Source organism: Triturus cristatus, chromosome 8 (assembly GCF_964204655.1).
Source record: "Triturus cristatus chromosome 8, aTriCri1.1, whole genome shotgun sequence".
Lineage (NCBI taxonomy): Eukaryota > Metazoa > Chordata > Amphibia > Caudata > Salamandridae > Triturus > Triturus cristatus.
In genome coordinates, this window is record NC_140591.1 from 1,631,294,740 (window position 1) to 1,631,321,056 (window position 26,317).

General features: G+C 48.6%; 1 protein-coding gene across 1 annotated transcript in view; it reads left to right on the top strand.

Moving 5' to 3' along the window:
- The window catches only part of LOC146808461 (transient receptor potential cation channel subfamily M member 2-like), a 3,976,112-nt gene that overhangs the window by 2,137,221 nt on the left and 1,812,574 nt on the right, over positions 1 to 26,317 (top strand). The window lies entirely within an intron of this gene.

Sequence of the window (26,317 nt, forward strand, 5' to 3'; positions counted from 1 at the left end):
AGTCAGATCATGAAGATAATCAATTAGCATTGGATACTCAAGACTATCAAAGGCCTTAGGCCTCGGGACTCCCCAAATGTTCGCAGGGCGGCCGAACACAATCTCATATGGGCTGAGCCCTACTCGAGAGTGCACAGTCGCTCTGGTTGATAAGAGAGCCAGAGGCAAGGCATCAGGCCATGAAAAACCAGTCGTAGCTTGTATCTTCGCAAGTTTCAGCTTCAGAGTACCATTGTACCCTTCAACCAAACCCGCTGCCTGGGGATGATTGGCGCTATGGAATTTCTGTCGAATTCCAAGGCCCTTACACACACTCTGCATCACGCTTCCCACAAACTCGCTTCCGTTATCTGACCACACAATCCGTGGCATTCCATACCGAGGAAAGTATTCCTTCAGTAGGACTTTCGCTGTGGACAGGGCAGTATTATCCTTAAGAGGATAGGCCTCGATCCATCTGGAGAACGCACAAACTACAACCAAAACGTACTTCAGATTATTGCATCTCTCCATATGGATGAAGTCCAGTTGGATAACCTCAAAGGGACAGGCAGGAGGAGCAAAATGACCGGGTGGAGTGGGGGTGCCCTTGCCAGGATTATGCATCAAACACACCATACAACTCTTAACCACCCTCTCAGCACATTTAGCAATACCATCGTTCTTCCATACAGGGGACAATAACTTACATATACCTTTCGCACTAATGTGTGACAAGCCGTGAGCCATAGTCACAACAGCTAGCACATATGCATCCGGTAACATCCACCTCTGATATTCTGACAAGTAGACCCAACATCCATGCGTGTCTAACTTTCCCGTGCTTTCTTTCCACTTGATCTTTTCAGTTTCAGTGGCCTCATTCTAAATTGCTTTCACGCTCTCAACAGTGTCTTCACACATACCAGTCTCCGTCGGCCACCTCACTGAACTCGTAACATACATTCGGGTTACAAGATTCTTAGCCGTTTCTTTAGCAATCTCATCCGCAAATGCATTACCACGACCAACGTCATCCGTAACCTTTCGATGCGCACTACATTTAATGATCGCCACCTGTTTAGGCAATGTAAGTGCATCCAAAAGATCGTTCACGAGCTGTCCGTGTTGGATCTTCGTACCATGCGATGTCATAAATCCTCTTTCTCTCCACAATCGACCAAAACTATGTGCAACACCAAACGCATACTGACTGTCGGTAAACACATTCACTCGCTTTCCCTTAGATAAAACACACGCTCTTGTCAACGCAATCAATTCTGCCGCTTGCGCTGAATTCTGACTCAATCTCGCAGTTTCCACAACCGTGCTCAACGTCACTACAGCATACGCAGTCGTCACATCACCATTCGGCAACTTAAAACATGAACCATCAACATACAAAGTGCCATCGGGGTCTGTCAATGGAGTGTTTTTCAGGTCCACCCGACCTTTCGTTTCTTCCTCAGTTCGTAAATAACAATCATGTGGTGGTACATCATCTGATTCCATATTAGTCGGCAACAATGTCGCCGGATTCAGCACATTACAACGCTTGATCTGTATATGACTTGCCAAAAGTGTCAACTCATACCCGGACAACCTTGCACTCGTCAGATGTTGAGTTTTTGTCCGATTCAGGAGAGTGTCAACTGCATGCGGAACCATCACTATGAGCATATTATCCATGACCAGACCTGCGGATTGTCGAATAGACACCGCAGCTGCCGCTGTCGCTCTCAAGCAACTTGGCAACGCTCTAGCTACCGGGTCTAAAGTCGCGGAAAAATACACACCCGGACGCTGCTTACCACCAAATTATTGCGTCAAAACACTCAACGCACAACCTTCTCTCTCGTGAACGTATAGTGTAAATGGCTTACTGTAATCAGGAGTACCTAACACAGGAGCCGAACACAGCGCATCACGTAGTTCAGAAAAACTTTTCTGACATTCTTCCGTCCATGGCAAAGGAGTCGAAACATCCTTGCACGTGAGAGCTATCAATGGCTTCGCTAACAGTGAAAAGTTCGGAATCCACTGCCTGCAGTATGACGTGATACCGAGAAAGGCACGCACATCTCTCTGAGTTATTGGCACAGTCATTCGAGCAATTGCTGCGATTCTTTCAGGGGTCAACCTTCTTCCCGCCTTTGACAATAAGTGACCTAGATAGGTTACTTCTTGACAACAATATTGTAGTTTAGAAGGTGACACTTTGTGATGTAAGTCACATAGATGCTGTAACAGTGATACTGTAGCAGTTCTACAAATCTGTTCACTGTCAGCAGCTACCAACAGATCATCAACGTACTGAATCAAGGCCGCACCAGACGGTAACACAAACGCATCAAGTTGACTCTTAAGAGCTTGGCTGTAGATCGATGGACTCTCACAGTAGCCCTGAGGTGCGCGTTTGAACCTGAAGCTGCGACCACCTAATGAGAAACCGAATAGATCTCTGCTTTCCTCAGCAATTGGAATGCTAAAGAAAGCATTCTTCAGATCAATTACCGAGAACCATGATGCAGAAGCTGGAATCAGAGTCAGCAAAGCCGTAATGTCAGGCACCACGGGAAACTGTGGAATAACAATTTTATTTACCTCCCTTAAATCATTAACAAAACGATACACAGGAGGCTTGGATGGATCAGTTCGTTTCAAAATAGGTAACACAGGACTATAACACACGTTACCCCGAGTTTCTTCAATGACATCTTTATCGATCAAATCGTAAATGATCGCTAATAGTGCTCGTTCTCCATCAAGAGAGATACGATACTGGGGAATGCGCGGCAATCGCACATTTGATTTCAATTGAACAACATAAGGTGGTATATCCAACAGGCCTACGTCATTGGGACCTGTCGCCCACAAAGACTCAGGAAGAGAACTCAATTCCGGTGGGAGCTTATCAGTCGACAAATACATAGGAGAGATCACTCTCTGACCCAACGTAAGCTCCACTCCCGCGGGAGAACAGTACAAAGTCGCATATAACCGCTTCAACAAATCCAGGCCCAAAAGATTCTCACCACAACCAGTAGTCAAAATCAAAGGAGCTTCTAACTCACGAGACCCAATTGTAAGGGGCAAAGGGCTAGAAACTGGATTGCTAACGGGGGCGCCAGAGAATCCAACGGAAACATTCGTTAAGCCAGACAAAGGCGCGCCAGGGAGTTTCGAATGCATGATGGAACTTTTTGCTGCACCAGTGTCCAACAGAAAAGGCTCAACTACGCCCAATGTGGCAACTGTGACATAAGGCCCTCTCTGATCAACCGGAACTGATACTACTCCCTTTCTTTGTCTATGGCTGTCCTAGTAATTACCGTCAGCATCAACATCATGCTCGACATAATAGTCGTCCACATGATACTGTGCAGATCTACCAGACGATGGATCGCGCCGATCAAAGCAATTTTGCGAGTCTGATGAAGTGGCAAAACGCTCAGTCTGATTCTGAGTAACACCACGACCTCTACCACGTGACGCTTGTTGAGGACCACTACGACCTCCTCGAGCCGAAACACCATTGTTTCGGTCACGCAAAACTGGACAAGTAAACTTCAAATGGCCCTCACCCCTACAATATGCGCATTGATTATACCCCAACATAGAGCGAGGTGTAGAGGAGTCAGTACGCGACTGCGATCTAGAAAACTGCGATTATAATCGATTTGGCTGTTGCGAGTCATTTTGATTCGAGCGCGGAGGATACGCTTGCTGCAATAAGACCTTAGTTTTAAGATCCTTCGTTTTCTTATCTGCGCGTTCGCTTTCTTCTTTCTCTCTATTTTCGTAGTATTGGGCCGTGGCTAATATCTGAGCAGTAGTAGAAACGGCCCACGAACTTTCAGAATTCTTCAACTTGTTGCTTAGTTCAGGCAACAAATTCGATACAAATTTATCAACGAACAATCGCTGACCTCCCTCAGAGCTCATATCCTGACCACTATGATCGATAAATGCCTCCTCAAATCTCGTAAAGAAATCGGAGACACTCTTGCCCTTCTTTTGTTTGCACGCAGACAATTTGTCCCAATTAACGTGTATTGCTGGCATAAGTGTCTTCATAAGTGTAATTATCCTCTGGGGCAGATTCTCAATGATCTGTTCAGGTTTAGCCCCACCAACTTGCTGGGCGTCAGCCGCCGCAAGAGCAGCCCAATCACCGCCTAACTCAGCTGCGTGATTCTCTTGACGGATTTTCGCCCAAATCGGTTGAGGCACTACGTTACCAAACAACATGTCGATATCGGCAAGGTTCATGACAGTAGCATCCACTAATTGGGTCAACTCCTTATAATAACCTGCAGGATTCTTGCGGGGGTCAGGCAAAGTTTGCTTTACCTGCAAAACTTCCGATCGCTTCCACGGGAGGTGTATCCAAACTCTCTGAAAGTGTGGTAGAACAATAGGATTAGCAGCAGGATCACCTGGCATCCATACTGGGGGAACTTCCTGCATAGGAAACTGACCAGGTTGCGCCGTCCGCTCCTCAGTTTCGTCCTTAAACAATGCTCGAGGTTGTACTGTAGATCGAAAAGATATCAGACGCTCTAAAGCACGTCGGACATTACCACCCACAATCATACCAGTCGAAAACTGATTCTGAAGTTCAGTGATCTCGGGCGGTACATTGTCTACCTCCTCATTATCCCACTCTTCTCTCAAGGATTTACACATTTCCTCGAACACGAATCTTTGTGTGGGCTCATTGAACTGGGAAAATGTCTCAAAAACTATACGCGAAGTGTACTTCGCAGGATGCCTAATCCATTTACGCGCCATTTTCACTAACGACTCACGTTCCCTACCATCAGGAATTTGACTGCGCCTCTGAGCGACATCAGAAAGATCAGACCCGAGTATTGGTCCGAAAAGTGGAGAATAGAGATTAGCGACAGCATTAAATATACGACTACGAACGGAAGGAGAAGAAGAAGGAAGCACAGGAGCAACAACATTAGGAGTAAACGTAGAAGCAGTAGCGGTAGTTGGGATAACGGGAGTAGTAGCAAGATTGGGCTGATGAGATACTGGCAAAGGAGCAGTAGGAAAAAGAGCGGGTAAAGGAGGATGAACAATTTGTGGCACAAGGGGATTCGGAAGAACAGGAGGAACGACAGGCTGACCAGCAGCCGCCAGAACAACAGGTTGAGGAACAGGAGGAATCACAGGACCCACAGTATCTGGTGCATAGGGAGGTGGTGATTTCAATAGATAAGACAATATGGGATCTTCTACCGCTTCTTCTCCCGTCTTATCAGGACTAGAAGGTAAAACCGGATAACATTTATCCACCGCCATATGATGAAGTCTAGCACAAACTTCCTGCTCCTTCTCGTCTTTGTCTCGCTGATACTGTTCTGCATTTCGCATCACCGTAATAACACCTTCTCTCTTATTTTTCTTAATCTGTTTGATTTCTTTCTGCTTGGCCTCTTTACGCCATAACCGAAAGGAATCAAACATGGCCGGCCTAACCTTCTTTTTAAACAATTTAGCTTCAAGATTATCTAATATTGCAGTTTCGAAACTACCATGTGATGGCCAACTAAGAACACCATCATTTTTAGTGTAACAAATCCAATATTCATTGTATACAATAGGACCTACTCCGTGGCGACTATAGAGCTCATAAATTGGAGTTCCAACTGGAGGTATCGGACATGAATCCTCCAGTCGGGAATCCATGCTGCAACATTTAAGGAAACCAAACAAAGTACTACGGCCAGGCATCGTGCACACTAACCGAGTTTACAAACTTCAAGGGCTATCGAATTACGATGTCCTCGCAAAAAAAATGCAAGACCCTCGGTTTTTGGCAATTGCAATCGTCAAATAAAACCCAACAACTAAGAACCAACAACTAAGAACCACAAATGCAATGGAACCATGCAAACAACCAAGGTTAGCGACCCACAAATACTTAACTGAAAGAGCAATGGAGTCACCAGGAAGGCCCGTCTATCGTCTCGCCGTACAAAGGACTACGCCAGGCTCCAAAACAGGTCGACAGTCAGGGCATCAGTCCGTCGCAGCCATCAGGAGGCGGGAATCTTCGCAGGAAAAGTCTTCGGGCCACTTATTTCGACAACTGGATCGATGAAGCGGGGTGCACCTTCCCTCGGAGATTTCACACGAAGTTCCTCACGATCGTCGGGCTTTGGACCGGTACCGCTGATGTCGCCCCACGTTGGGCGCCAACTGAAGGACTGGGCTATTCTAAGGCCCAGCGGTGCCAGGGGACAAAGCCTGAAACCTTCGTGGGTTACCTGTTCCGGCGTACAAAACACAGAGACACGGGACACCTCCTGCGACGTCAAAGATCAGCGTTTATTTACTGCAGGGATACAGAAATCGCAAGAAGTACACAACGTGTAGGTTCTGAGAGACTGCTTCAAATTGCACAAGTGGATCGCTCCTTTTATACACATTTTCGTCATTGCACAACATGACGAACAAAAGGTTACAACTCAGTTCCCACAGTAAACTTCAAAAGGGTCGCATTCATGTTTCAGAAGCCCGGAACATAATTACAGCAACATTGCCGGTTCCCAACTGTAAAAAGCACATTATCCCCACATTAAGCACATTCCATTCTGACTGTAAACGAATTAGGAGAAGGGACAGAAACAGATGCAAAGGAAAAACAAGGATGCACAACAGATTGGAAAAAGAGTGTAAAGAGCAATATCGGAAACTCGATTGCAGGATCAAAGGACTCGTGCCTAATGCATGCATGACTGAAACAATAGACTGGCACGGCAAGATGAGCCTCGAGCGGAGCCATCTGCCTTTGCCGTGTCATCCCCTCATCATAAAAACACCTTCAAAGGAACACGTGTCCTCCGCAAAAGCTTGGGAATCCCAGGGTCACAAAGCGGACAAGGTCCGTTCGCTGGCTACTTGAGGGCAAGAAACAAAATGGATGCCGCATCTAAAAATGGAACCCGAGGGTTCAGATGGACATACCCAGGAATGAGACGAACCGTACATAGTAGCGTAGCGAAAACGCGTACACCCACTAAACTCGTCATTTGCGGTTCGTAGATACCAAACTCGTCCATATTCGAACACACCCAAAAAGTGCCATTACGATTCTCACTGAACCTCACTCTGCTCCAAATGAGGCTTCAGGGAAGCAGCCCTAGATCCCCCATCCCGGTTCATGTAAGACCTGTGGGGGGTCGGGTGTCCTACTTTCTACGGGGTTGGAAATCTGTTACAACCGACCTTTGGGTTTTGAACCTCGTAGAGACTGGGTACGCCCTTCCCTTTCGGGAGTTTCCTCCCCCTTACCCTCCTTGCCAAGTTTATTGCTCGGAAGACCATCTGCTTCTCCTGCAGGAAGAAGTGCTAGCCTTGCTTCAGAAGGGGGCAATAGAGGTGGTTCCGGAGCAGGAAAGGGGTCAGGGATGCTACTCCCGGTATTTTCTGATTCCCAAAAAGGACGGCAGATTGCGTCCGATTCTGGACCTCAGAATCTTGAATTATTTACCTGAGACAGGAGAAATTCAAGATGCTGACCCTTGCGCAGGTTCTTCAAGTGTTGCAGCAAGGAGACTGGATGGTGTCGCTCGACTTGCAGGACGCGTACTTCCATGTCCCAATCCTGAAGTCGCACAGGAAGTATCTCCGTTTTACGGTTGGGTTGCAACATTACCAATTTGCGGTCCTCCTGTTTGGTCTTACTACCGCACCTCGAGTCTTCACAAAGGTGATGGCAGTGGTGGCTGCTCATCTCAGGAGGTCGGGGATTCCGGTTTTCCCCTACCTGGACGACTGGCTTCTGAAGGCAGAGTCCCCAGAGATGGTGCAGCGTCATCTGCAGGTGACATCTCAGCTGTTGTTCGTCTTGGGTTTTTCAAGCAATGTGCCCAAATCTCACCTGGTGCCCTCTCAACGCAACCTGTTCATAGGGGCAGTACTGGACACTACTGTGTGTCGAGCATTCCCTCCTCCACAAAGGATTCTCGACATTCAGGAGAGGGTCCCTTTATTCCACAGTGGAGCGGTTGTTCCAGTTCTGAAGGTCCTTCGCCTGCTCGGTCTGTTCGCCTCCTGCATTCTGTTGGACAACCATGCACGCTGGCACAGGAGGGCACTCCAGTGGTGCCTCCGCAAGCAGTGGTATCAGCACAACGGGAATCTCAGGGAGTCAATCAAGATCTCCAGAGAAGCTGCAGCGGATTTGTCTTGGTGGAGTGTAGAGGGCAATCTGTCGCAGGGAAAGCCCTTCCATCTACCTCCATCGGTGGCCACAGTAATAACGGATGCATTCACCTTAGGGTGGGGTGCACATCTGGGGGACCTGGAGATCAAAGGTCTCTGGTCTCCAGAGGAAAAGTTGTTTCACATCAACCTTTTGGAATTGCGGGCGATTCGTTTGGCGCTCAAGGCCTTCCTCCCTTCCCTTCGCGGTCAGTCGGTTCAAGTCCTGACGGAGAACACGACCGCAATGTGGTATGTCAACAAGCAGGGAGGAGTGGGGTCTCTTTGTCTATGCAGAGAGGCCTAACGTCTATGGTCCTGGGCTCAGGACCATCAGATTTGTCTGATGGCAAATCATCTGGCCGGGGTGTTGAACGTTCGTGCGGACAGTCTCAGTCGGCAGTTCTCCGCCGACCACGAGTGGAGGCTTCATCCGGAGGTGGTTCATCGCGTCTTTCGGACGTGGGGAACTCCTCGGGTGGACCTGTTTGCCACTTTCGAGAACGCGCACTGCCCGTCATTCTGCAGTCTCCAGTATCCGATGCAGGGAGCGTTGGGGGGCGCGTTTCAGTTGAGTTGGGGCTCACAACTCCTTTACGCATTTCCTCCCATACCCTTGATTCCTCGGGTTCTGAGGAAGATTCGCCAAGACCGGGTCCAAGTCATATTGATCGCCCCGGATTGGCCAAGAAGGGTGTGGTTTACAGATCTTCTCCACCTCTCCTCGTGCCCTCCGCTCTGTCTCCCTCTGAGGGCAGACCTCCTCTCGCAGTCAGAGGGGCAGGTTCTACACCCCCACCTCCAGAGCTTACACCTTCATGCCTGGAGATTGAACGGGGCAACCTGAGTTCCTTCTCTCTCCCACCTGATGTGGTGGATGTTATTTTATCGGCCAGGCGACACTCCACCAAGTCCATTTACTCCTACAGGTGGTCTAAATTTGTAAAATGGTGTGGAGAGAGGTCCATTGATCCTTTAAAAGCCCATCTTTCTAATGTGCTCCAGTTTTCTCTTTCCTTGGCTCAGCAGGGCTGTGCTGTGGCCACGGTCAAGGGCTATCTTTCGGCCTTATCGGCTTTTCTATGCCTTCCAGATCAACCGTCACTGTTTAAATCTCCGGTTGTTCTGAGGTTCATCAAGGGCCTTACAAACATGTTTTCTCCCACTCCGTTTGTAATGCCTCAGTGGGACCTTAATCTTGTTTTGACCTTTCTGATGGGGTCCCCATTTGAGCCTCTACACAGCTGTCCTTTGAGGCTGTTGTCCTTTAAGGTGGTTTTTCTTGTAGCCATAACCTCGGCAAGGAGGGTAAGTGAGCTTCAAGCTCTTAGTTCCAAAACTCCTTTTCTTACCTTACATGCTGAAAGGATGGTTCTGAGGACCAGGGCTGCTTTCCTGCCAAAAGTTGTCACTCAGTTTCATTTGGGGCAGTCCATTACTCTCCCTGTTTTTTACCCACCTCCTCATCCTTCCAAGGAGGAGGAAAGACTCCATCGCCTGGACCCGAAGAGGGCTGTGAGTTTTTATCTGGACAGGACCAAGGACTTTCGCCTTGATGACCAGCTCTTCATTGGCTACGTTGGTCGTTCAAAGGGTAAAGCGGTGCACAAGCGCACGCTGTCGAGATGGATCATCCTTGCCATCAAGATCTGCTACGCCCTGGCTGGTAAGACTCCTCCTGAGGGTATTAGAGCTCATTCACCTAGAGCTAAATCATCTACATCTGCTTTGGCCCGGGGTGTTCCTGTGGCAGATATTTGTAAGGCCGCGACTTGGGCCTCCCTCCATACTTTCGCAAAGCATTATTGCTTGGACTCTGAGATGAGGAGGGAGGGCCACTTCGCGCGCTCTTTCTTGCAAGACTTTCTGGTATAGGAAGGTGCGCACCCTCCTCCGGGAGTGGGGACTGCTGTGGGAATCTATTCACAAGGTGAGGAATCCACTGGCAGATGTAGCCATCAGAAGAACAAGTTACTTACCTTCGGTAACGCTTTTTCTGGTGGATACAGTATCTGCCTGTGGATTCCTCACTGACCCACCCGCCTCCCCGTTGTCCACCTTGGTATACCATGAAAGAGGTCTTGTTTGAATTGTTTTGATACTTTCTTGTACATTTGTAGGAAATGCTTGTTTGTTTAGCATTCCTTTTCTTTGTATACTATGTGTATGTTTTGGTATACTGTGTGAGAAGTTGGCCTGATGTATGATGTCACTAGTTCTAGTGTACACCTTATCAGTCCAAATACCCTTATGGTGATTGGTTGTAAAGTCAACCTTATAGACCAGCTATCCTAGTGGTAGCATGGACAAGAGCAGTCTTAGGCTAAACTCTGAATGGCATGTGAAGCCAGCTGTGATACCATATATAATCCCTTGAATACCAAATGAAAGGACACCACAACAGATATATATATAAAATAAAGTGTATTTATTCTAGTCAAACCCTCAGCACTCTTTATGAGATTAGAGGTAAGTACAACACAGTCTTATTTAAGCATACATTAAGTCACACAGGTAAGTAATACAGTTAGGCCCTAGGGGCCACGCAAACCATATACTAAGTAAGTGGTATAAGGACCACTGTCACGGAAATAGGATAGGCCTAGGCCTAGGGAATCGCTGGGGCTACACTACACTAGCAACAGTTAGGAAGTGGGAGGCCCACGGGATTCAGGTGCAGAGTGGAAACACTCACGCCTAATGCATAAAAGTCGATAGAATTACTAGCAGTTAGAAATCAACAGTTTAAGGACACTCCTGAAGCAGCTAGAGAGTCGAGACTCGGAAACTAGACCCTAGGATAGTCACTACCCTTGTGAGCACCGAAGTACCCAAGTTACCTAGCCCACAGGCTGCGGGTGCATAGGTGTGAACTTGCGTCGGGTTTCGTCGTGGACTTCTATGGATGCCTGAAGGAAAGTTGCTGACAGGCAGTCAGTGAAGAGTGTCCGGTGGATCCCAAGGCTGGGATCAAGAAGAGAGGAGACCTGCAAGCAGAAGGGACAGAGTCAAGGTCACTAGCCAGTGACCACGTGGGACCAGGAAGGAACCAGGCGATGTCGTGAAGATGGCAGGTGAAGTTGAAGCTTGTCGCTGCAGCCACGAGGACCAAGGAACGTTGTGGTGTCCTTTCATTTGGTATTCAAGGGATTATATATGGTATCACAGCTGGCTTCACATGCCATTCAGAGTTTAGCCTAAGACTGCTCTTGTCCATGCTACCACTAGGATAGCTGGTCTATAAGGTTGACTTTACAACCAATCACCATAAGGGTATTTGGACTGATATAAGGTGTACACTAGAACTAGTGACATCATACATCAGGCCAACTTCTCACATTGGTGAGCAGCGGTTGGGATCTGAGCTTGCTGTTGTAATACCATTGTAATCTTGAGATACTAAATTGAAAGATCACACAGATATTGTCTAGGTACATATAACATAGATTATAATACTTAAGTCCTACTGGACTTAGTAGTTGTAGGTTGAAGGGAGTAACACACCCTGACTACAACTACCAGAGAGGTTTAGTAGAAACAACTAGTGTAGGTAGGTGCACACACCACACCCTCACTAGATCATGTCTCTGGGAGGAGATCAAGTAGATGCTGTCTAAGGAGGGTCAGGTCTGCAGAAGACCCCCTCTAGATATGATACCCTAACTTTTCAGGAGATGAGACAATTGTGTACCTCCAGAAGAATAAAACAGGGTGCAAACCCTACCCTCCTTCAGCTAAGACAACTCCTAGAGGAGTATGATGCTCTTAAAGCCTCACAGGCAGGTACCCTAGGTACAAAGGAGGGTCTACCCACCACAGATGAGTCAGATGGGACTTCAGATGAAGAGGTAGACAGCCAGGGCCAAGTAGGAAGACTTAGCCAGGCTAACCTAAGCTTACATGGGAGTTTGCATGGGGTCCCCCCATACAGACCCCCAAGTGGGCTTACACAGAGAAGCAGGAGGGACAGATCCCCTTCAAGGGAATCCATCCACTCCCATGTCTCTAGCATCTCTAGTGTTTCCTCTCACAGGGGAATGACTTCCCCTGAGAGAAAGGAGCATGAAGCCAGAATGAGGGAAGCTAATCTGAGGATTCAGAGGGAAGAACTTGCCCTTGCCAAGGAAAAGCTTGCTCTGGCTAGAGAGCAAAAGTTAAGTGGGTCAGAATCCACTGGTGGCAGCAATATCCCTAAGGATAGAGACAGGCACTATGATAATAGAAACCTGAGCAAGATTGTCCCTCCCTACAAGTGTGGGGATGACATCCACAAATGGATAACTGCTTTGGAGAGAGCTTGCAAAGTACAGCAGGTACCCCAAAGTCAGTGGGCAGCTATCTTGTGGCTCTCCTTCTCTGAGAAAGGTAGAGACAAGCTCCTCACAGTTAGTGATGAGGATGCAGATAATTACACTGTCCTGAAGAGTGCTCTAATTGATGGTTTTGGCCTAACCACTGAAAAATACAGGTTGTTGTTCAGTGATACCCAGAAGACACAGACTCAGGACTGGACTGACTTTGTATATTGTGCCACTAAGGCTCTGGAAGGCTGGCTAATGGGAAGTAAGGTTAAGGACTATACAGGATTGTATAATTTGATCATGAGAGAACAAATCCTTAACGACTGTCAAAACCAGCTATTGCATCAACACCTGATTGATTCTTATCTGACTTCTCCCCAAGAATTGGAAAAGAAGGCAGATAGATGGGTCAGGACTAGAGTTAAGCAGAAAAACCAGAACCAGGGCGGTGATCAGAAAAAGGCAGACCAGAAGGGTAATGATCAGAAACAAAAAGACCAGAAGTCTTCACCAGGCCCCCAAAAAGCTCAGGGGGAGGGTGGGCCCAAAAAGGATAAAAAGAAAGAAGGCCAAAGAAACCATGGTGCAACTATTGTAAGTCCAACTCACATTGGTTTAGTGAGTGCACCAAAAAGGATAAGCCCCCAGCCACCATTGCCCCTAAGGCAACTGTACCCCCTAGTTCAGCTGTAAGTGGTGGTTCCCAGCAAAAGGGTGTAGTAGGGTTAACCCTGGGAACTGAGGAGGATTCTGGCCTAGTCAGAATACCTACTCAGGCTGTTCTGATCTGTGATGGGGACTTAGCTTTGTCCTCTACTGTAGGCCCCAGTAACCTGGGCAAGTACAGACAGACTCCTTTTATCAACCAAAGAATGGCTCAGGCCTACAGGGACACTGGGGCTAGTGTCACAATGGTGACACCTGCTTTTGTGGACCCTGGACAGATCATACTAGGTGAGAATTACCTAGTGACCAACGCTAGCAATGCCACTACCTCCCATAGGGCCTCATGTAGGTAAATAAATATTACCGATTCTTAAATACCGAGCCGTACCGAATCGGTATTTAAGAATCGGTAAGTTATATGTAGGTACAAATTCGGTAACAATTACCGAATCGGTAACATTCGGTAATCAAGAATCGGAATTCACCGAATCGGTAAATACCGAGGTGGTATTTACCGAATCGGTAAATACCGCGGTGGTATTTACCGAATCGGAAAATTCCGATTCGGTATTTACCGAATCGGGAAAAAAAAATCACATGACTTGATGAAATAGCCAATCCTGTGCAACCACACCCCACCCAACCAGGAAGTGGCCACACCCAGGCAGGTGCACACAATTAACAGACCCTGGAGAGGCTTGGAGTGCAGAGGAGAGGCAGGGAGCCAGTGCCTGTGTGTGCAGCACAAAAACATCATGTCCAGCCAGAGGACACAGAGAGATGGAGGGGAAAGGAGGAGGAAGCTGAAATTCAGCCCCAAGGAACTCCAGGTGCTGGTGGAGGAGGTGGTGAAGCAGCACCAGAAGCTGTTTGGGAGGCAGTCCCTGCAAGTGCCTGAGGCTGAAAAGCGCAATATTTGGCTGGCCATCCAGGCGCAGGTCAATGCTGAGGGAGTGACCCACAGGGACATAGAGGTCCTCAAAAAGCGCTGGTATGACCTGAGGATTGTAACCAAGAGGAAGATGGGGGAAATCCAGAAGGAGGCCAGCCAGACTGGAGGTGGAACCAACAGGGCACCTGCCCTCACTGAACTGGAGGAGCTGGTGGGGGCCACAATCGAGAATGAGAGCGTCGTGGGTCTTGGGGATGCTGACAGCTCTGCCAGAGCCGCCACACAACAAGGTAAGACGAATGCACAGCAATGTAGCCCCCCCTACCCCTATCCCACATCCCCCATTGTGAAATGAGTATCCCACTCCAGTCCATGTGTTAGTGCAGACAGGCAATGCATCCTGGGAGATGTAGTCAGGGAAACCCCAACCATGAAGTAAATAGCACAGGGCAACAAGGCATGTTACACACATTAGGCACAAGGAGGCAGAGGACAATTTGGAGTGTGACATGATTTATTGTGATGCTTGCAATGCAGCCCTTCGGGGCCACTGAGCCGATGTTGCATTTCTGTCCACAGATGTGACATCACGCAGGACAGGGCATGCTGCAGGAGAGAGGGCACACCGGCCACACAGATCACCTCTGGCCAGCACAAGTTCAGCCCAGGGAGCAGGGCCACAGGCAGCCGCACCACCAACACAGGCAGCCTCGCCTCAACCAGAGCCAGCATCACCTCAACCGGAGCCAGCATCACCTCACCCAGAGCCAGCATCGCCACTCATGTTTGAGTCACCGGCCACATCACCGCCTGCAGGTGTGAGAATGAGGAGGCGTCCTGCTGCCAGGCTGCGAGCCTTAGACACCTCGTCTGACGACAGCAGGGGCCCTGAGCAAATCACTATGCCCCAGGATGGGAGCCATGCCACTGTGCCCTACACCTCACAGGCAGCACAGACGGGTGCAAGAGGGCGCCGCAGGTCGCGTGTCCAGAGTCCACCAGCAAGCATCGACAGCCATGGTGTCTTCTCTGGGCTCGAGGGCCAAATGTTGAAACAACAGCGCCTGCAAACAAAGGCAGTCATGTCAGTCCAGAGGCATATGCGGTTCATGAAATCTACATTTGTCAACATGGACAATAACATCAGCGCAATGGCAGCGGGCATTCGGGACATGTCCCAGTCAATCCAGCAGTTGTGCAGCAAATTAGATGCTGACATAGATGCACGGCGCCGGGAACGGCAGAGGAGGGACACTACCACCAGGGCACTCAACCGTCTGGCAAATGCCACTTCTCTACTCTGCCGGCGCTCTGTGTCGATGCAGGAGGGCCTGACACACTGCTGCAGCGACGTGTCTCGGGGGATGGTGCAGGTCACAAGTGCACTTGAGGTGCTATTAACCAGTCAGGCGGCGACTACTGCTGCAGGGGATGCTGCGGAGAGCATCGACACCAGCAGCAGGAGCAGCATCACACCCCCCGTCCCAGAAGCACGCAGGAGCAGCAGGCGGCTTGGGGTTGGCTGTAGTGAGGATGCTCAAGCCGTGCCATCCCACACTGCAGCGCGTATGCGCAAACATTGATGCAGCCCTGCGTAGCCACTTCCCAATGGGTGACGTAACCCTGGACTTACTCATTGTATATATGCTATGTTGCCAGATTGGCTTGATCTTGTGTTCATGGCGTAGTGCCGCATTAAAACTACGTCATGACATACCACAACTGACTGTGTCCCCTTACTTACTCAGAAATAGTTGCATGTGATCTCTGCCCGTCTCTCTCTCCCATCTATTGCAGTTGGCACTCTAGCTGCGTTGCCCTCTGGCTGGCCTGACTCATCCTCGTTGTCCTCAAAATATGTTAGTTCCACATCTGTACCTCTCTTCGTGGCAAGGTTGTGCAGCATTGCACAAGTGGCAATGATCTTGCAGCAGTTGATGGGTGTGTACTGGCGTGCGCCTCCGCTCTTGTGGAGGCAGCGGAACCTGCTTTTCAGTAGTCCAAACGTGCGCTCCACCACATTGCGTGTAGATTTATGTGCCACGTTGTATCGTCTCTCACTCTGGGTTGATGGGTGTAGGTAGGGAGTGAGGATGAATGACCGGCAGGCATATGCACTGTCGCCTAGGTGAGTAAATGGAAAACATCAGTCACATGCCTCTATACACTATGATTTGCAGGTTTCATGGGGCGTCACTGTTACTTACCTAGCAGGTATCCCTCTCCAAATTCTCCGGCAATCAGTCGTGTGTAGATCCCACTGTTCTGGAAGATGTAAGAGTCGTGGGTGCTCCCAGGAAACTTCGCTACAATATCAGTGATGATGTTCCCTGCATCACAGATCACCTGCACATTGATGGAGTGGGTGGACTTTCTGTTCCTGTAGATGTGCTCTGTGTCAGCTGGTGGGCAGATTGGGATGTGTGTGCCATCAATACAGCCAATGACATGGGGGAACTGTGCCATGTGATAAAAGTCAGTTTTAGTTTTCTGCAGTTCAGCCTGTGTGTTTGGGAAGCTGATGTAGTGGTGCATTCTCTGCATCATGGCATCCAGGAACTTCCTGAAGAAACGGGACAGGCAACTCTGGGATACACCACCCACCGCAGCTATCACCACCTGATAACTGCCGGATGCCAGTAGATGTAGGCTGCAGAGCACCTGCACATGTGGTGGTATGGAATGCGCCCTTCTTGTTGGCTGGTCCAGGAGTGGGTGCAGGTCCCTTATCAGGTCCATGATGGTTTGGGGGTGTAGCCTGTACCTTTCATGTATCTCTGCATCAGTCAGTTGGAAGAGAGTGATGCGCTGTCTGTAGATGCGTTCCTCCCGTCTCCATATCCTCAGACCTGCTGCCTGTAGACGTAGGCGCCTTGCAATGACATACAGAGCGGCCATGTTGTCCACGCTGTTGCATTTTGGGATTGCTTATATGGTCTGTTGATGGTTACCACCTGCTTTCACTCAGTGTTAATTACCGACTCTTAATTACCGATTTTCATGGATTTCTTCATTACCGATTTTACCTACATGTCATTTTCAGTTTTACCACTTCATATTTACCACTTCATATTTACCGATTCATATTTACCACTTCATATTTAACGATTCGGTAAATCTGTATTCGGAAATTATGAATCGGTATTTACCGCTTCATGTTTACCGAAAACTAGTTTTTGGTCGCTTACATCTCACTTGTCTATATACCGGTCGGTAACGGCATATTTACCGAATTTCGGCCGTTACCGACCGGTATTAAGCTACCTACATGAGGCCCATAGTGTGGCTATTGTTAACTTCTCCTCGGGAGGGGTAAATGGCCTCAAGAAAGTTGTTGTTAGTTCAGACCTTCCTGTAGAGTGTTTACTGGGCAATGATCTTGAAACTTCAGTTTGGTCTGAAGTGGAGTATAGGACCCATGCAGAAATGCTGGGGATAGATGCACATGTCCTTGCTGTGACCAGGTCACAGGCCAAAAAGTGCACCACTGAACAAGTGCTGGATTCTGAAACTATGGACCAGTCACAACCCAAGAGGAAGAGCAGTAGGGTTAAGGCTGTGCCTTCCCCCCTGCCTCAGGTGGTGGATCAGCCCTCCCAGGAGGATGATTCTGAGAGCCCTGAAGGAACTGTCCTAGAAGAACTTGAACCTGATCAGGTTGAGTTTCTTGGGACAGGGGGACCTTCAATGGCAGATCTGAGGCAGGCTCAATTAGACTGCCCCTCTCTTGAACCCCTCAGACAGCTGGCTGCTGCTGAGGCTGCAGGGAATGCTCAAGGTACCCATAGAGTGTATTGGGATGAAGGGCTACTGTATTCAGAGGCTAGAGACCCCAAGCCTGGTGCATCCAGGAGGTTGGTCATAGCACTGAAGTTCAGAGGCTTCCTTCTTACCTTGGCCCATGATATTCCCCTTGCAGGACATTTAGGCCAGAACAAGACTTGGGACAGGCTTGTCCCTCACTTTCACTGGCCCCATATGTCAGAAGATACTAAGGAGTTTTGTCGCTCCTGTGTCACCTGCCAAGCCAGTGGCAAATCAGGTGGCACCACAAAGGCCCCCCTCATACCACTACCTGTGGTGGGGGTCCCCTTTGAAAGAGTGGGCATAGATATTGTAGGACCAATGGACCCACAAACAGCATCTGGGCACAGATTCATACTGGTGATAGTGGACCATGCCACCAGGTATCCAGAAGCTATTCCCCTGAGGACCACAACAGCTCCTGTTGTGGCAAGGGCCCTGCTTGGAGTATTTTCCAGAGTGGGCTTTCCTAAGGAGGTCATTTCTGACAGAGGTGCCAACTTCATGTCAGGATACTTGACTGCAATGTGGAAGGAGTGTGGTGTGAACTACAAGTTCACCACACCCTATCACCCACAGTGCAATGGGCTTGTTGAGAGATTCAACAAGACCCTAAAGGGAATGATAAAAGGGTTACCAGACAAGCTTAGGCGAGGATGGGACATCCTTTTACCCTGCCTTCTGTTTGCTTACAGAGAGGTCCCACAAAAGGGGGTTGGCTACAGCCCTTTTGAGCTTTTGTTTGGGCATCCTGTAAGAGGACCCCTGTGTTTGGTAAGGGAAGGATGGGAGAGACCTCTCAGACAACCCAAGCTTGACATAGTGGATTATGTACTTGGTCTCCGCTCCAGGATGGCAGAGTATATGAAGAAGGCTTCTAAAAACCTTGAGGCAAGCCAAGAACTCCAAAAAGCTTGGCATGACCAAAAGGCTGTGCTGACTGTTTACCAGCCAGGGCAGAAAGTGTGGGTGTTGGAGCCAGTGGCCCCAGCAGCACTCCAAGACAAATGGTCTGGACCCCACACTATTGTTGAGAAAAAGGGAGAAGTCACCTACTTGGTGGACCTTGGGACTCCCAGAAGCCCCCACAGGGTGCTTCATGTCAACAGATTGAAGGCATATGTTGACAGGGCAGACATGGGGCTACTCATGGCTACAGATGAGGGGCAGGAGGAAGAGAGTGACCCTCTCCCAGACCTGTTGACTCAGAACCCTGATGATGGCTCAGTTGATGGTGTAGTCTTTTCTGACAGCCTCACTGTCCATCAGCAACAGGACTGCAGACAGGTTCTGCAATCCTACAGACATATGTTCTCTCTGACCCCAAGTCAGACAAACTGGTGCACCCATGAGGTGGACACTGGTGACAGTCTGCCTGTGAAGAGTAAAATCTACAGGCAACCTGACCATGTCAGGGACTGCATAAAAGTTGAGGTACAAAAGATGTAGGAGCTGGGAGTCATTGAACCTTCAGAGAGCCCTTGGGCTAGTCCTGTAGTCCTTGTGCCAAAGCCTCACACCCAAGATGGTAAGAGAGAGATGAGGTTTTGCGTGGATTACAGAGGTCTCAATGCTGTCACTAGGACAGATGCCCACCCAATACCTAGGGCAGATGAGCTCATTGACAAACTGGCAGCTGCTAAGTTTTTGAGCACATTTGACCTGACAGCAGGCTACTGGCAAAACAGACTAGCTGAGAGTGCAAAGGCCAAAACTGCTTTCTCGACCCCAGGAGGACATTATCAATTTGTGGTAACGCCCTTTGGTTTGAAGAATGCACCTGCCACTTTCCAAAGGTTGGTGAATCAAGTCCTTACTGGGTTGGATGATTATTGTGCAGCTTATCTTGATGATATTGCTGTCTTTAGCTCCACCTGGGAGGATCACCTGGTCCACCTGAGGAATGTTTTAGAGGCCCTGCAAAAGGCAGGCCTCACTATCAAGGCCACTAAGTGCCAGATAGGGCAGAGCAAGGTTGTATACCTGGGCCACCTAGTTGGTGGGGGTCAGGTTCAACCACTGGAGAGCAAGATCCAGACTATAAAGGACTGGACTCCTCCGACTACCCAGACTCAGGTCAGAGCTTTCTTGGGCCTGACTGGGTACTACAGAAAGTTTGTTAAGAACTATGGGTCCATTGTGACACCACTTAATGACTTGACCTCCAAGAAGATGCCAAAGAAAGTTCAGTGGACAGTAAGCTGTCAAAAAGCATTTGATGACCTGAAGCAGGCCATGTGCAGTGCACCTATTCTGAAAAGTCCAGACTACTCCAAAGAGTTCATTGTCCAGACAGATGCTTCTGAGTTAGGTGTGGGAGCTGTTCTTTCACAACTGAATGTAGATGGTCAAGACCAGCCCATTGCTTTTATAAGTAGAAGACTGACCCCTAGAGCGAAACGTTGGTCAGCTATTGAGAGGGAAGCCTTTGCTGTGGTTTGGGCCCTGAAGAAGCTGAGGCCATACTTGTTTGGCACTCACTTCAAGATTCAGACAGACCATAAGCCCCTCTTGTGGCTAAATCCGATGAAGGGTGATAATCCCAAACTTCTTAGGTGGTCCATTTCCCTACAGGGGATGGACTTCACAGTGGAACATAGACCTGGGACTGACCATGCCAATGCAGATGGACTCTCCAGATATTTCCACTTAGAACATGAAGACTCAACTGGTCAAGGTTAGTTTAATGTCCCTAAGTTTGGGGGGGGGGTTGTGTAGGAGAGTAGGGTCTGCTTTCTATGTTCACCCCCATTTTTTGCTTTTGCTTTACTGGTTTTCGACTTAGATGTGGCTGTGGGCCTGCTAATCAGAACCACAGCCCTGCTGTTCTCTCTCTAAATTGATACTATGTACTTTAGGTGCATAACCCATTTGGATAGGATCACCTTATTGGCCCCTGTACAGTGTACCCTAGGTACCCAGGGCATAGGTGTACCCTAGGCCTACCAGGGGCTGCAGCATGTATTATGCCACCCCTGGTCTGGCCTTCCATTTTGACACAACTGGCTGATCACTCAGCTGGGGCAAGGTCGTGTAATCACCCCTTGCTTAGGTGTAGTATTCCTATACCTAACTTACATATAGACACATGTGTACCTATCAGCCACTCCTATGGCAGGCCTTAACAATCCTGGAGGCAGAGTGCTTGGTAACATGTGAGATGGTGCTCTAGCATGAGCTGAGCCTGTCTGCAGCTTTCGGAACCATGTCCTTATAGCTGTTCTATGATATAGCCTACCATATACTCTTAAAGTGCCTTATAATCTTAAACGGTTATGGTAACTATGGTTTGGCTTTATCAAAACATGTCGTGTAAGGTGTCTAACACTGTGGAATAATACCCCCATACCATCTCTGGACATGAGGATATTATTCCCCCCTTCTAGAGGGAAAGACATGTTGAAATCATACTTTACTGGTAGCCTCTGACCAAAGCCTCAGCATCACAAAATGGAGGCTGCTGCCACGACACAAGTCTGACCTCCTGCTGCTGGGAGTGATCCCAGCCAGGGAGGCCTGGACAATAGGTTTCCTTCTTGGGGAGGTGCTAGCACCTCCCCAGACAGCCTTTAGTGTATTGGGGCAGGGTGGGCTGAAAGGAATGAGACATGCCTGGGGCACACAAGGAGTTCCTTGCATAGTCCAGTTCAAACCGGCGCTGGGGCACTCCAGCCCCAGCTCTGGCGCGAAACTGGACAAAGGGAAGTGGGTGTAACCACCCCCTCCCAGGTCCCACCCATAAGGCGTGACCTAGCAGGTATCCCAGCCCCCCAGATTAGTATAAGAGTGGGAGTTGGGCCTCAAGACTTTAGATTATCCTGAACCTGCAACTTGAACAGAAACTCTGGACCTTCGACATTCGATGAAAGAAGAAGACTGAAGAATCTCCCTTGTGGCCAAGGAGTGGCTACCCTGTGCAAACAGGCACCATCAAGAGACTACCCTTTGCTTTGCTAAAGTTCTACAAGGGACCGACTGCAGAGCCCGACCAGAGCCTTGACTTCCAGACTTCTCCAACCCTGATCCACATCCACAGCAGAGCTGAGATCCGTGGAGGCGACGAGAGACGTGGGACCGGCTACCTGGGAAAAGTGGCTAGTATCTTCAAGCGCAGCTTCTGAGGCACCCTCGAAGTTGTGCACCGGGGATTGAGACGCCCCAACCCCAAGCACCATCTGCACCGAAGACCAGCCCCCCACACTGCACGAGTCCTGCGTGGGGCCCTTCTGCATTTTCCTGCTTGCCACGTCTGTCCGGTTGCTTGCCCGCTGGCTAGTGGCCTTTGTGACTACGCATCCTGTAATCTTCACCGCTGGTTTGGCTCCTCCAGACTGGCTCCTGCTTCTTTGAAAAAGAGAAGCACCCCAGACCTTCCTGGTCTGCACCAGAAGCAAGTCCTCCGTTCTTCGTGGGTTCCGCTTGCCAAGGCTTGGTGAGTCCTAGTCCAACTTCGACGCCGCTGACAGCAAGAGCCTTCGTGGGACAGCTCGCCTCCTGGTCCTGGTCGTCCTCGACGTTCCCTGGTCCTCGTGGCTGCAGCGACAAGCTTCACCTTCACCTGCAATCTTCACAACATCGCCTGGTTCCTTCCTGGTCCCACGTGGTCACTGGCTAGTGACCTTGACTCTGTCCCTTCTGCTTGCAGGTCTCCTTTCTTCTTGATCCCAGCCTTGGGATCCACCGGACACTCTTCACTGACTGCCTGTCAGCAACTTTCCTTCAGGCATCCATAGAAGTCCACGACGAAACCCGACGCAAGTTCACACCTATGCACCCGCAGCCCGTGGGCTAGGTAACTTGGGTACTTCAGTGCTCACGAGGGTAGTGACTATCCTAGGGTCTAGTTTCCGAGTCTCGACTCTCTAGCTGCTTCAGAAGTGTCCTTAAACTGTTAATTTCTAACTGCTAGTAATTCTATCGACTTTTACGCATTACGCGCGAGTGTTTCCACTCTGCACCTGAATCCCGTGGGCCTCCCACTTCCTAACCTTTGGTAGTATAGTGTAGCCCCAGCGATTCCCTAGGCCTAGGCCTATCCTATTTCCGTGACAGTGGTCCTTATACCACTTACTTAGCATATGGTTTGCGTGGCCCCTAGGGCCTAACTGTATTACTTACCTGTGTGACTTAATGTATGCATAAATAAGACTGTGTTGTACTTACCTCTAATCTCATAAAGAGTGCTGAGGGTTTGACTAGAATAAATACACTTTATTTTATATATATGTCTGTTGTGGTGTCCTTTCATTTGGTATTCAAGGGATTATATATGGTATCACAGCTGGCTTCACATGCCATTCAGAGTTTAGCCTAAGACTGCTCTTTTCCATGCTACCACTAGGATAGCTGGTCTATAAGGTTGCATTTACAACCAATCACCATAAGGGTATTTGGACTGATATAAGGTGTACACTAGAACTAGTGACATCATACATTAGGCCAACTTATCACAAGAGCTATCAGAGGTTTTGTAAGCAATGAAAAATTAGCAATCCACTGTCTACAGTACGATGTAATACCTAGAAATGCACGCACTTCTCTCATTTTCGCAATCGCATGGATTCTTTCTGGGGTCAATCTTCTTCCCTCCTTCGATAAGAGGTGACCTAAGTAGATAACTTCTTCTCGGCAATACTGCAACTTCGACAGAGAAACTTTATGATGGAAATCAGACAAGTGACGTAACAACGACAGAGTAGCCTCTCTACAAGTCTCTTCATTGTCAGCGGCGACTAAAAGATCGTCAACATACTGAATAAGGGCAGCACCATTGGGTAAAACCAACAAATCAAGTTGCATCTTTAAAGCTTGACTATAGATCGATGGACTCTCACAATAGCCTTGAGGAGCGCGTTTAAACCTGAAGCTTCGGCCTCCTAAAGAGAAGCCAAAAATATCTCTACTCTCTGCGGCAATCGGGATGCTGAAGAAAGCATTCTTCAGATCAATCACCGAAAAACCACGTGGCTGTAGCCGGAATCAAAGTCAGTAAAGCGGTGATATCAGGCACAACAGGGAATTGTGGAACAACGATCTTATTCACCTCGCGAAGATCGATCACAAACCTATATACAGGAGGCTGAGAAAAATCAGTTCGTTTTAAAACAGGCAAAACCGGACTATTGCACACATTACCTCTCGTTTCCTCAATAACCCCTTTCTCAATCAAATCAGAGATGATCGCCAAAAGTGCTCTTTCACCATCACTTGAGATACGATACTGTGGAATGCATGACAATCTAGCATTCGCCTTCAATGTCACAACATATGGCGGAATCTCCAAAAGACCCACGTCATTAGGACCAGTAGCCCACAGAGAATCAGGAAGAGAAGACAATTCAGCTGGAAGTCGGTCTTTAGACAAATACATCGGAGAGATCACTCTCTTTCCCAATGTAAGCTGTACTCCTGAAGGAGAACAATAAAGCGTCTCATACAATCTCTTCAACAAATCCAAGCCCAACAGGTTCTCACCACAACCTGTCGTCAGAATGAGGGGTGCTTCGAAGTCACAAGGTCCAACAGAAAGAGACAAAGGACTAGAAATCGGATTGCTAACTGGGGCGCCAGAAAAACCTACTGAAACATTCGTTAAGCCAGACAAAGGTGCGCCAGGGAGTTTGGTGTGCATGATAGAACTTTTCGCAGCACCAGTATCCAACAGAAAAGGTTCAGACACCCCTGATGCAATCACTTCAACATAAGGTCCACTCTGATCTACTGGAACTGAAACAACTCTCTTTCTTTGTCCGTGGTGTGGAAATGTGGATTTTCCTGATCAGTTATGTCCCCTACCTTGGACCCCAACGGTTCTATATGCATGTTACAAGTACATGTATGTTCCCTCCAGTTCCAGTTTCTAAGACGCAAACATATGTGTGTCTACCGTCAACATGTTCTCTGTCAGATCCGCCATCTATGGGCTGGATATTCGATTCCTAGGTATGAAAGGCCACCGACTTTACATGGCTAAGTTACTCCATTTTTACAGTTCAGGCGAGTAGGCCCGATTCTGTCCTCAAAGCCTTTCTCTGCTCCCAGCCTCTGACAGCTTCAGCTTGAGCTCGCATCTGTATCCATGAACTTTGTCCTACTCCCTGTGCAGCTAACGGTGCCTGCCTCGGCCAGTTTTCGCCTGTCTGCCAAGAAGTTGTATTTCACCTTCGAATTATCTATTTTGCTCTTCAGCCGATGCATTCTTGCCTAGTAGTTTAAGTAAACATTCCTCCAGTTACCAAGCAAAAGGCCAGGCTTCTCTGTCTTCATGCAAGTGATTCATAGCCCTGTTGCTATGGAAAGTTTTCTGCCCCTCGCATCTCATATAGACACTTAGACGCTTGTACACGCACACAGTCAGTATAGAATAGATTCTGTCCGAGAGTCTCTTCCTTGTGGATAACATAGTTCTTTAAACATAGGATGTTAGATATGATTTGGGATTAGGAAGACTTGACCCCAGACTTCTCGTCTCCACATGTAGAGCTAAATGTCAAGTCCCCTTCACCCCCTAGTTACACGTCAATTACACGTCATGCTGCCGCGCGCGCATCTATGCCAAGTATTATCTTACAGATCCACCTATGTCTGATAATTCTAACCAATTATGTTTCTTTTATTCCTTATTACGCCTAGTTTCGATTATGTCACTGTCACGTCATTTTTCTTATCAAATGTTACGCCTTCTACATTCGTTTCATTGTAATGTACTTATTATAAAAATACATGTCTGTTAATAAATTATTGTACTTCACTTCCTGAACCTTCGTGGTGACGGAACCTGAAGGCCGCCACTCGAGTCGGCCATTTTGAATGGAATAAAGCCCATTAGAGAACCTCTTATACCACGGATTCTGCCTCTTGTTATTTTGAGCTATTTTACTTTATTTTAAGACTCCGTACGAAATTCAGTCAGGTAATATTTATTTTATTTACCACATAATGGCGCCCGAATAGGGACACTTTCTCATCTCACGCGCCGGCGGTGCGTTGCAGGCCCGGTCTCCTGCCACAGCTGGACGGACCATAAACGCGTACCAGCAGGATTTCCTGTAAGCTCCCTCCGGTCAAGCGGGGGCGACTGAGGCTGCGATCAACCCAGACGAGGCGGTGAGAAGTGCGAAGTATCCCGACCAGAGCCTAGCTGAGAGAGCAAGATCCGAGGTATACAGAGGCCCACCAGGTTTTCCGAAATCCCGATGTGCAGAGGGTCCGATGTCCACAGTCGTCGAGTCCTGTCCATTCTCTGAGGCCTTCCGTTTCAAGGAGCTACTCGGTGAGTACCATCGCCGGGGAGGCGTGTTGACGTGCACATAGGTTGTGCCGGTCAAGACGGATTTGGGTACACAAATCCGGTCTGCACTGTTTAGCAGTGTATATGTACTGTTTAGCAGTATATCAAGTATTCCGAAGTATTCAGTTATCGTCAAGAATTCAGCGTGGTGATTAGTTAAGCAGA